The 10,993-nt window shown below is 44.4% G+C and overlaps 1 pseudogene; it reads left to right on the forward strand.

Annotated features, from left to right (window-relative positions):
- Nucleotides 1-650: 650 nt before the first annotated feature.
- LOC125944191 (uncharacterized) lies at nucleotides 651-2,038 on the forward strand (annotated as a pseudogene).
- The last annotated feature ends 8,955 nt before the right edge of the window (nucleotides 2,039-10,993 follow it).

The following is a 10,993-nucleotide window of genomic DNA, read 5'->3' on the forward strand; positions in this document are numbered from 1 at the left end:
TCATCAGCAGAAAATTATGAAGTAAAGCTTTCTATGCCTCTTGCTGCGGTTTGGCATGAGTACAGTTTCTTGCCTCATATATTTGTGGATGTATATATGAAGCTTAAATGTGCTCTGAGTGGTAGTACCAGCCAATGGGCGTATATACCGCATGCTAACCGACAAGATAGTGCAAGAAAGTGGATGTCTGTTTAGTAATAAAAATTTATTTCGTACATAACCTGTAATGTAGGCTTCTAGACATTTCTAAAGCACACCAATTCTTTAATTCTTTCAGTTTATTTTTTATGACTTAGCCATTCAGTATGTGCCCATTCTTGGCTAATTGTCCAGAATTCGTTTCTGCCACTGTGACACAAGCGATATAGAAATAGTGATGCTTGTGGCACATAAAAATAAATGCTGCACATTGCATAGGATGAAAGTATACAATTGCACGCAGTGCCAAGTTGTACAGCATATTAACCATTGCAAAGTTTTGCTTCATATATGCTCCAGCATTTGCATTTGGATCTGCATAATTCTTTCAGAAAGTCTTTGTTTAAGGTTTTAATTTGTGTCATATCTAAAAGTATGGAATTGATTAATTACCCCGATAGTGATTTTAGTACCTTGCTCACTACTATAATTGTGAAGCACATTTCAAAGTAATGAAGGTATCTTCTTAAGTACTTAAGTCTTCTGGGTTGTGTAAACTGAAGCAATTGGCAGTCTTGAGAGGTGGAATGACTGTAGAAGCTGAAAACAAATTGGGATCATGAAAACGAAATGCATCTGCTGCATATGAAATTCATATTTGGCTCTATGAATAAAATACAGCTATAGAGAAATGGTACGTCAGCTGTTGCACTGACAATATTTTACCATAGCTATCCTTACAAGATTTGACACTATCTTTTTGAGTGCATGTGAAAATGTATGCTTCAATTGCCGTCAAGTGTTAGAATTGCGACAGCAGCAGTTCCCTAATACAACATGAAATTCCTCTTAGGAAACTCAGACATCAGAGACGAGCAGCACAACCACCAGATTTTCAGTGTTTATTTGCTGCGCTGAAGGCAACAACCTATCAACGCAGATAACCCATCACGAGACACGCGACTGTGAAGTGCAGCACACTCCCAACGTCACCAGCAAGCACAGTGGTCCAGACCATCGGACAAGCTATTTTGCGGGCTACGAAAGCGTTTCAAAGAGCACTAATGCTCTTGAGGACTTGTGTAATGTAAGTCGGGTGGTGTTTGCCCTGCTCTTGAGTGTGTTTCCGGTCTCCACAGAGCGCAAATGATATGTATCTAACGAAGACCGGCTGCTGCTGTTTCTAATGAAACTAAAACTTGGCATCAGCTATTCATCTCTGGCTACCCTGTTCAGCATTGGCGAAACATCAGCCTCACGGCATTTCAAAAGTGTCCTCAAAACATTGGCATTTGCTACCAAGCAATGGATTTTTCGTCCTCCACTCAGAGTTATTCAGGCTACCATGCCAGACTGTTTTAAAGCACATTATCCAGACTGCACAATGATAATTGACTGCACAGAAATCCGCACTGAGCAGCCACCAACTGTTCAGCAGCAGAGGACTCTGTACTCGCAGTACAAAGGCGGGTACACTTTGAAATTCCTTGTTGGGGTTACACCCGGCGGGACGATTTGTTTCCACTCGGATGCATATGGGGGAAGGGTGTCTGACACACACATTACTGTCAATTCTGGTTTCCTGGATGTCATTGAGGCTGGTGACAAAATACTTGCTGACAAAGGATTTCCCGGGATACGCACAGTTATGGGTGAACGAAATGCTGTGCTAGTCATGCCCCCATTTTTACAAGGCCCTCAGTTTAGTGCTCAAGAAGTCAGGGACACATACGACATTTCCCAAGTGCGAATTCACGTGGAGAGAATGATCCAGAGAATTAAAGTGCATAACATCTTCAATAACAGAATGCCAACTGAAATGATACCACTCATGACGGACGTATTTCACGTGTGCTGTGTGCTGGCGAATCTTCAACCTCTGATAATTAAATTCAAGTAATTCACTGAGAATTGAGTCTAGCCTGCAACTGCCGCAATTAACAAATCATTTTTGTCGATATCTGCAAAGTGGAAGAGGGTTCAGAAAACAGAAAAATTGTAATCCACCAGGAAGTAGCATAACACTACTATATGGAAGAGTCATAGGGGTTTCCCAGAAAAAGCTTTCCATAAAAAAAATTCATCCTAGTCTGGCGATCAAATCCTTCAACAATGCCTTTCTGAGGCAGTCAGTTTTCCGGCAGATTGTAGAGAAAAGCTGAATAAAACACAGGTACACTGAATGTGGCAGTTCACTTCTACGGAAAGTCGTCATGGTGGAGGCCTATTAAGTGAAAAAATTCTATCCCCAAATGAGGACTAATTTTCCTTCAGCTACTAAGCTTTCCAAGAAACACATATAGGTCTCCTGTGTAGCATTGTGGTACTGTTGGATGGCCGGCAGTTTTCTTTCAGCCATCATCATCAGCCCATTTTTATATCTACTGCAGGACGAAGGCCTCTCCCGGCTATCTTCAAGTATCTGTCTTGCACTAGTTGATTAGAAGTTGTGCACGCAAATTTTATAACTTCATCACATAGCCTAACTCTCCGCCGTCCTCGTCTGCACTTGTCTTGGCACCCATTCTGTAACTAAATAGTCCACCGGATTGCTGCCCTATCGCCCGTGCAGCTCCATTTTTTCTGTCTCTTAGCGTTATGCCTAACATTTTTTTTTGTTCCATCGCTACCAATCATTTCAGTTGCAGTGGTTTTTTCCTGTACTGTCATCTTCGTGCTTAGTTTTACAGCGCAAACTGCTATGACTCCAATAGCCGTTTCGGTTGGCGGTGCTGTCCGATGTGAAATGCGCGCCGTGTAGCGTCGATATGTGCACACTTTGCTTGCAGTTGCATATTGTTGTACCAGGTGGCACGCCATGTAACGTTTCCATAGGTACCAGTACAAGGTAGATAAGTTTTGAGGAAAAAAAAGAAGTTTAAGGAGATGTATAAAAAATTCTAGAATGAATAATGTGTACAGCATACGTGATAAAATCAAGCAGTCTAGGTGACTACTTGTCCCCTCCCCATTTCACGGGAGATGCCAATAAATCACCATCACCAGCATGTGACATGTGCACCACGTAATCTCGATACTAGTGTGTATTCTTCGGTGCAAGTTATCATGCCTCCTCACAAGGTACGACTCGTAGAGCTACACATGCGGCTGTTGTGCGTCGTTAGTCCACAAGGTTTAATGTATTTAGTATATAAGTGGCGCCTTGACGTGAACATCATAGGAGCAAGACGTGCTAGGCTGCATTACATTGTACAATATGTGAAGCTATTTCGGTACTGTTATTGCTTCTAGGTTTACACCAAACACATTTGGGTTCGTCATGATGTGTGCCCAGTTTGCAGTACGGCAACAGTATGTTTGTCACCACTTTTGTTTCGCAACACAATTTGTTGGGTCCACCACTTCTGAACTCTTGATTTAGTATTTCTCAATTTTGTTGTCTGTTTACCTTGCATCTATATTTTGTCATGTGTTCTTTATTATGTTTATTTTGCATCTAAATTAAGGCATTATATTTGTGCAGTGAAGTTATATATGCACTATCAGAATGAATTCAATCGTGAACACTCCCAAAACAACAGCAGTTTCTTGTTGTTTTGAAGTTCACCAGCATTTTTAATAGGTTCATTCACTCCAAAACGTACACATGGGACTGCTCCGTGCTTAGAAACTGGCAACAGTGTGCTCACACATTGCGCTTTGTATTTACACATAACAGGTGTTATGATCTGTTGTTTCCTGTTTGCATTTCAAACTTATGCTGATGGTACATCATTATTCATGGCTTTTCTCTGTATCATGTTTCAAGATATGCATCTCTAGACTGTAAAGGTGAATTCCAATGGCAGATTCTGCTGTTGAGCAACTGTTCTAGTCAAAGAAAGAACCAAGATGATGTGCCCACTCTTAACCTGGTAATAAAATTTGACACATGTGGACATTTCAAATCATTCTTTATTGTTTCACTGTTACACAAGCACAAATATGCGGGCATGGTTTCTTCGACAATGTAAAAATAGTGTTGCCTCAGATCAGAAAATTTGGTGTGCGAACTTTCCTATGCTATCAGTAGCCTCACAAATTTTCTAATACTTTAACGACATGTGCAAGTTTGGGTAAATGTAACAATGCTTGACTAGGAAACACACAAGTGACAAGAAAAAGCTAGGTCATAACAGCATGCATAATTAAGACAATGAAATATGACAGAAGGTTGTTTTACTAGACTTGGCAAAAGGTAATTTTTTGCACAATAAAGGACTAGTCTGGTTGATTGACTGAAAGAATAAATACACCGATACCAAATGTGACTAGATGCATATAGAAGGTTCAGATGAGCATTCAACCCAGTAATACTGAGAGTACCATTGAAGAAAAAAAAACTATAGCACCACATCCCTGACCATGGTGACCTGTATCACAGGAGGCTTGCGTGAAGTCCTGATGATAAACATTTGCTGTGAAATGAATATGAGGACAAGCAGAAACAAGTAAACAACACAAATGATCCCTAATATTTATCAGTACAATATGAACCTGCTTGCCCTGAAATGAGTAATTTTCAAGTTACATAGAGCCTATATGTAGTCCGATATCTTGGGCATCGGTGGTTCTTGACTAGACCATGCTGTAAATCTCAGTAAAAATATACCTGCTTTAAGGCTTGCTTCCAGCAGTCGGAAACTGTTCTTACTTCTAATGGCATTTGTAAGTTTAACTGTTCTAACTCGGTTGGGTTAATCTTGTCACTAGACTGCGAGCATTGCGACAGACGGTGTTGGTTACTTTGTGGGAGAGAACGAGAATTGTAATAATGGTCTTCCCACCATCTTAGCTGTGTTGTAGCTCACTGTAGAGAGCTTGTAAATATATCTTCACTTATCTCCCTACCAGCGGTATTTTGATGCAGTAAGTACTTCAAGCTGCCCACAAAGTGCCGCAACTCAGTGGCTATGGTGTGCCGCTACTAAGCACAGAATCATGGGTTTGATTCACTGATAGCAGGAAAATGCTCATACCCTACAGTGTACTATATTTGCGTTGTAGTGCACGTTAAAAAACCCCAGGTGGTCAAAATTAATCCGGAGCCCTCCACTACGGCGTGCCTCATAATCAGAACTGGTTTTGGCACGTAAAACCCCAGAAAGAAGAATTGTACTATATTTGCTTGTAAATAACATGAGGGGGGACTTCCTGTCCCAGAAAAAGAAAAAAAAATACACGTATAAGCCAATTGATGACAGCGGGAGAAACGGGAAACTTCTATACGAAGGTATTCCACAAACCTATTCAATAAATAAAAGAATCACTCTACAGTGAGGCATCTTTCATGCTACAAAGTTTGCTGTCTTACAAGTTCACGCAACATCCACTGAAAGTAAAATTCTTCAAGATTTGGTATAGCTTCGTGAAGAAAAGCATCATCCCTACACACAAGTATGGTCACGCTCTGCTTGTTTGAATATACAAAAAAGAAACACTGCTTTGCATTAAGGAGGTACATTAAAATCTGGACCTGTGTGTAGTACTTATGCGATTTTCTTAGTATGGGGCTTCCATCGACATGATGCACATAGTCAACAATGCTGTGCCCTGTGTCATCAAAAATCCCCTTGTCTACGCATCTGTAAGGGCACTTGATTTCGAGCAAGCACGTCTTGCCAGAGAAGGAAAAAATTCCGTCAGGACTTCCACAAAGCCATGGCTGTTGCGGATGAAGCAGCAGGCCCACCTGAAATGTCCCATTACTTATATAAATATCGTTAACATTTCTCAAGTTCAATTATGGTAACAGAATATAGGTCTTTACAACATAAGAATTTGAGGGAGATGCATAAAAGAAGCACGGTGCTAGACTGGCAATACTGGGTCATCCATGATGAGGTGCACAGCATGACTACGGACAGAAAGGCATGACAGTGACAAGCGCTTGTCTCCGTCGTGCCTTTCCATTTTTTGTCCACTGTCACGCTGTGCACATCTGCATAAAAGATGACAATGTACTTTTATAAATTGTCAGTTCACCTGCAGGCTACCAGTGAAAATATGCAGTAGGGTATGAGATAACACATACTGTAACATTGAACATTGCATCGATGAAAATGATTACAACTATTAGGTTAAATTTCTTTTGTTATCACAAAGTAGGATGTACTTCGATCTCAAGCTAAAACGCAAGTGAATTGCTCACCTCTGTCACCGTAACACCATGCTGCCGCTCAAATTCTTTCCTGGCCACCGGCTCCATACGTATTCCTAATATAAAACACATACCTGTAAATCGTATAGCTTAGATCCAACAAACTTAAAACATACCATATGTTGTAGCCTCAGACGAAAAAAATTTGCGTACCCTCTGCGGGTACGCAAAATGGTATGAGCTGCTGTGCTGCTGATGCGCACTTTACGTTCCTTGTGCCACCTGCACAGACGTATATATACAACATAAACATAATGAAAAGAACATGTCAGAAATACCTCTATGCAATGCTTTTTGAACCGTTGTTACCTCGGACAACTTGACTGGCCAGCAGTCAGAACGCAGAGCTCATTAACCGACTCGCATAGAACGAAAGCCCTATAAAAGGCCCTTTCCTCCGGTGTTAGTTCTTGCATATGTTTTCTGGGGGCAATTGATACTTTAGGGAAGTCACCTGACACTTCCAGCCTGTGAAGGGGTCTGTGTGGCGGCTGAAGCAGTTCATTCAGCTTTTGCCGCAGCAGTGCTCTTTGATCACTTTCAAAAATTCCGCCAAGAATTTCAGCACGCCTGATTTCAGCCTGACTTTTTTCCATTTCCTGGAGTACCGTAGTGAAAGCTGATTCAATGCCCCCAAAATGCTGGGTTACGTAGGAAGGTGGCAGCTCTGCAGGCTGCTTGTTTGCCGAAAGGGACTGTTGTTGCCTGCAAACAGGTGGACAGGAAACAGAATAGGGCATTAAAATGGTACACAGAAAGAGTGATTTGACTTAACGCAGGAGTAGATTTTGAGAAGAAGCGGGGCGAAAAACAGTGCTTACTTGGTTATGTGAGGTTGCACAGTAAAAATGATGCACTTTGCCTCATAAATGACCCATCTGTGGTTTAGGCAACAAAATTTTAAAGGCACGCTTTAATTGCAATTTGTGAAATGAATACCATTTATGCTGCGTATAAATAGTAATGAATCCTGCATGAGTATTAAGAGTTGCTATTCATAAATTTTGATCGCAATAATGCATTTGCGAGAAATTCAGATGTTTCTCCACACATGTAGACTGCCCAGAAAAAAAATTGGAGCGAGTACATAGCACAAGCTAGGATAAAAAGGTGAAATAATATAACGAAAACACATAGAACAGCAAGTGTGAGCATCCTACCTCCAAACAGCTTTCTCAGTGGCACATTGTCGTCATGGTCGGGCTTTGCCGATGGCTTTCCCCATGACTGTGGGCCGCTCGTACACGACGCGTCCTCGTGCAGGTTGATGTAAAATGTCACCGCTGCGCAGTGCTTACACTCTCCGAGGGCGCCGTAACGGCATGAACATCCCCCGTTCAGTATTGTTCGAGGCGTGATCGACAGCTGTAAATGAAGACGGCCAACGAAAAAAAGAAATGAGATGAGCATTAGGCATGACGCGTGCTGGCACACGTGTAAGCGAACTGTCAACGTCAACGAAAGCGTGGGAAGTGCCTGTCGTCTGCCGGCCCGGACGCGAGGTGCGAGTTCACTTCTATGTAGCGCACGATAAACAAGAACGAAAAAAAAAAGATGGACGGGGACGCAAGTTCCTCCTCTTTTTTTTTTTTTGTTCTTGCTTATCGTTCCCACCTCGCCAAAATTTCTAAAATTGTGAGGTGCAAGGCACGCTGCAAGTAATGAAGCTGCAAATGAGTTTAAAAACGTCTACGGCCGTATTTGCGCACTAAACTGGAATAAAATAATGATTTGTCGACTTACGTGGAGTTCGACGTCGTAAGCATGCTTGCTCTGTTGTGACAAGCACTTCGCTGTGATGTCCGTGCTGTTTACTTCTTTGACACGATATACATGTTGTTGTCGTAAAGTTGACGTCCTTTCTCAAGTGTCGGTGGTCGAAAATGGCCCTCGATGTTTTCGATTGCCTTAAAACCACAATGCAGAACGACCTACATGTTTCAAACGTGCGCCGCAAAAGCATGCCTTCGTAGAAGTGGCCGCCTCGGTGTTTCGCGCAACTGACACGGTGACGCTGATGGCTGAGCCGATCGCTGTGCCGCCTGACCATTGAAGGGAGCCTATAAGAAGAGCTACTCGACCACCGGTGCGCGCTACCTTTTAGTTGTCCCCAAGAGCCTTCGCACCCAAGTCCTATTGACCCTTTTCCCGGTGCTGCCGTGAGCGCGGCCATGTTTGATCACGTGGTGACGCGTCCATTGCTTGCCTCAGCTGCCTCCGTTGACTACTTGTTTACAATTCAAGCGCGTTACGCCGGTGTGGCACAGCAAACCTCCGCTTCGACGCATATCGTAGACGGTGACTGTGTGGATGGCACGAAGCTTTGGCCACAGCTTTAGAGGAAATGTAAGTGCTTTCAGAGCTCATTACGCCTTGTCCAAACGGCGCGAGCAGCGTATACGGTGTTTGGACTAAAAGCCAGGCTAGAAATGTATTACAAGCTGTCCAAACTTTACGCTTATGAATTAAATCAGGATCAGTGTGCTCTTCCTTCTTTATTTGTCAAACATTTTGAAGCAGCGGCTTGTCATTTTTGAGACTCAGTAAGGTTCCTAGGTGTGGCCACTATCTGATTGTTAATTTTCAGCCTAATCGCCCGCGGGTGTGCTCTGCTGTGACAGATTTGTTCTTGCTGCGCACAAAGCTTGGAATGTAAATGTTCTACGTTCAGTGTCCAACATTCGTGTCTTGTCGGTGTAGTCGTCGCCACTCATGCTTCGGCACATTGATTCAAGTGTGCACCCATTCACCTAATACTGACACGTTGCGATAGAGTGTCCGTAAGTTTGCTTGCGAGTAGGGGTGGCTGTGTGTATAACGTGCGAGAAACTTACCATGTCAGTAAGTGGCGCTACTTCCTTTTGTAACGAGTGGTATTCACTCTTAAGTGCCCACGTTCCGGAGTTGAAGTCATTTCTTTGGAGGTTAGCTATACAGCGCTGGCGGATTGTTTTCTTTTTTTATCCTCGAGAAAAGCTGTGCATCGCGAAGGGCCAGCAACACAGGCAGTCCATATGTAGCAGCGGCGACACAGGTTGATTTCATTCCTTAATATGCGAATGACTATTTTTGCAGCTAACTACCGCAAACCTCTTCCCATTTATCGTTGCACATTTTGCAGCATGAATTGTTACATTCACATTTGTTACAACACCCAGTTACATTTCCGACAGCTAATGGCACAGTAGCAGAGCAGAAGCAGTAATGGTTTCGTATTCGTGCGCATTCGCTGAGGCAACGTATGGCGCGTCGCCGATAGCGTCATCTCGTTCCTCTAGAGCAAACTGCTCCACGAAAATGGTCAATACGCCATGCACCATGACCCAACTTCCGGCCATCTTGGTTCCACACGTACGCTTTACCTGGCTCAAGAACGTTTTAGGGGCGAAGCTCCTTAGGGTCGAGCCTTGTCCCTCGTCGCGCCATCGTAGCCACGCTAGTACTCGCCGCTCCCGATAGAGACGCAGCTGTGCTCTCTTTCTCTTTCTCTCTCGTTATCGACGCTCTCTCTCTCTCTCGTCCGTAGCTATAGGGGCGCTGCGGCGCACAAGGGCGTTCGTTCTCGACGCGCGTTCTCTTTCTCTCTCGTTCCCGACGCTCTCTCTCTCTCTCTCTCTCATTCGTAGCTAGGGGCGCTGCGGTGCACAAGAGCGTTCGTTCTCGACGCGCGTTCTCTTCCTCTCTCGTCCCCGACGCGCGCTCTCTCTCTCTCTCGTCCGTAGCTAGGGGTGCTGCGGTGCCAAGAGCATCGCCTCGCTCTTTCTCTCTCTCTCGTCCGCTCTGGTTTACCCCAAATGATCCCCGGTGCTGCGCCCACTCATCATCATTCACGTCGTGGATATGCCATCATTCTTTACTGGCCTAAGATGCTGAAGGATATCGAACGGTACGTCGCCAGCTGCTCTCAATGCCAGCGCTACAAGCGTCCTTCACAAGCGCCACATGGCCTGCATCAACCAATCCCCCTGTAGCGTCCCCTTTGAGCAAGTTGGCATAGATCTCCTGGGCCCTTTCCCGCGGGCAATCGTTGGGTTATCGTTTGCGTAGATCACCTTGCCCGCTATTGTGAGAGCGCCGCGCTGCGATTGGCCACAGCTACAGAGGTTTCTATCTTCTTGATGGCTCACGTTATATTCCGACATGTACCTCCTGGCATAGTAATCAGCGATCGTGGGCGACAACTTACCGCGAACGCAGTTGAAGAAACCCTTCGTCTGTGTTCATGTAGCTTCCGCCATTCTACGCCCTACCATCCCACAAACTAATGGTGTGGTCGAGCGCCCAACAGAAGGCTTGCCAACATGCTTTCCATGTACGTCGATTCGGCACACAAGAATTGGGACAGTATCTTGCCTTTCATTATCTATGCCTTTAATAACGCGAGACACGAGATTACTGGTTACTCGCCATTTTTTTCCTTTTTTATGCTCGTCCGCCGCGCTACATCCTCGACCCCATATTGCCCACTTCGCTCATGAGAACGAATCAATTGATGAGATCTTCTGTCGAGCAGAAAAAGCGCCACGCCTCGCTAGGCTACGCACCCTGGCATCGCAGGACCGGTCGAACAATATACGCTATGATGGGAGTCCCGCCACGTTTTCTTCGATCCTGGTGACCTGGTGTGGCTCTGGACGCCGTTGGGGAAGCGTGGCTTCTGCCAGAGGTTTCTCGCCCACTACGCGCGGTCCCTAA

This window comes from Dermacentor silvarum, chromosome 3 (assembly GCF_013339745.2).
Source record: "Dermacentor silvarum isolate Dsil-2018 chromosome 3, BIME_Dsil_1.4, whole genome shotgun sequence".
NCBI lineage: Eukaryota > Metazoa > Arthropoda > Arachnida > Ixodida > Ixodidae > Dermacentor > Dermacentor silvarum.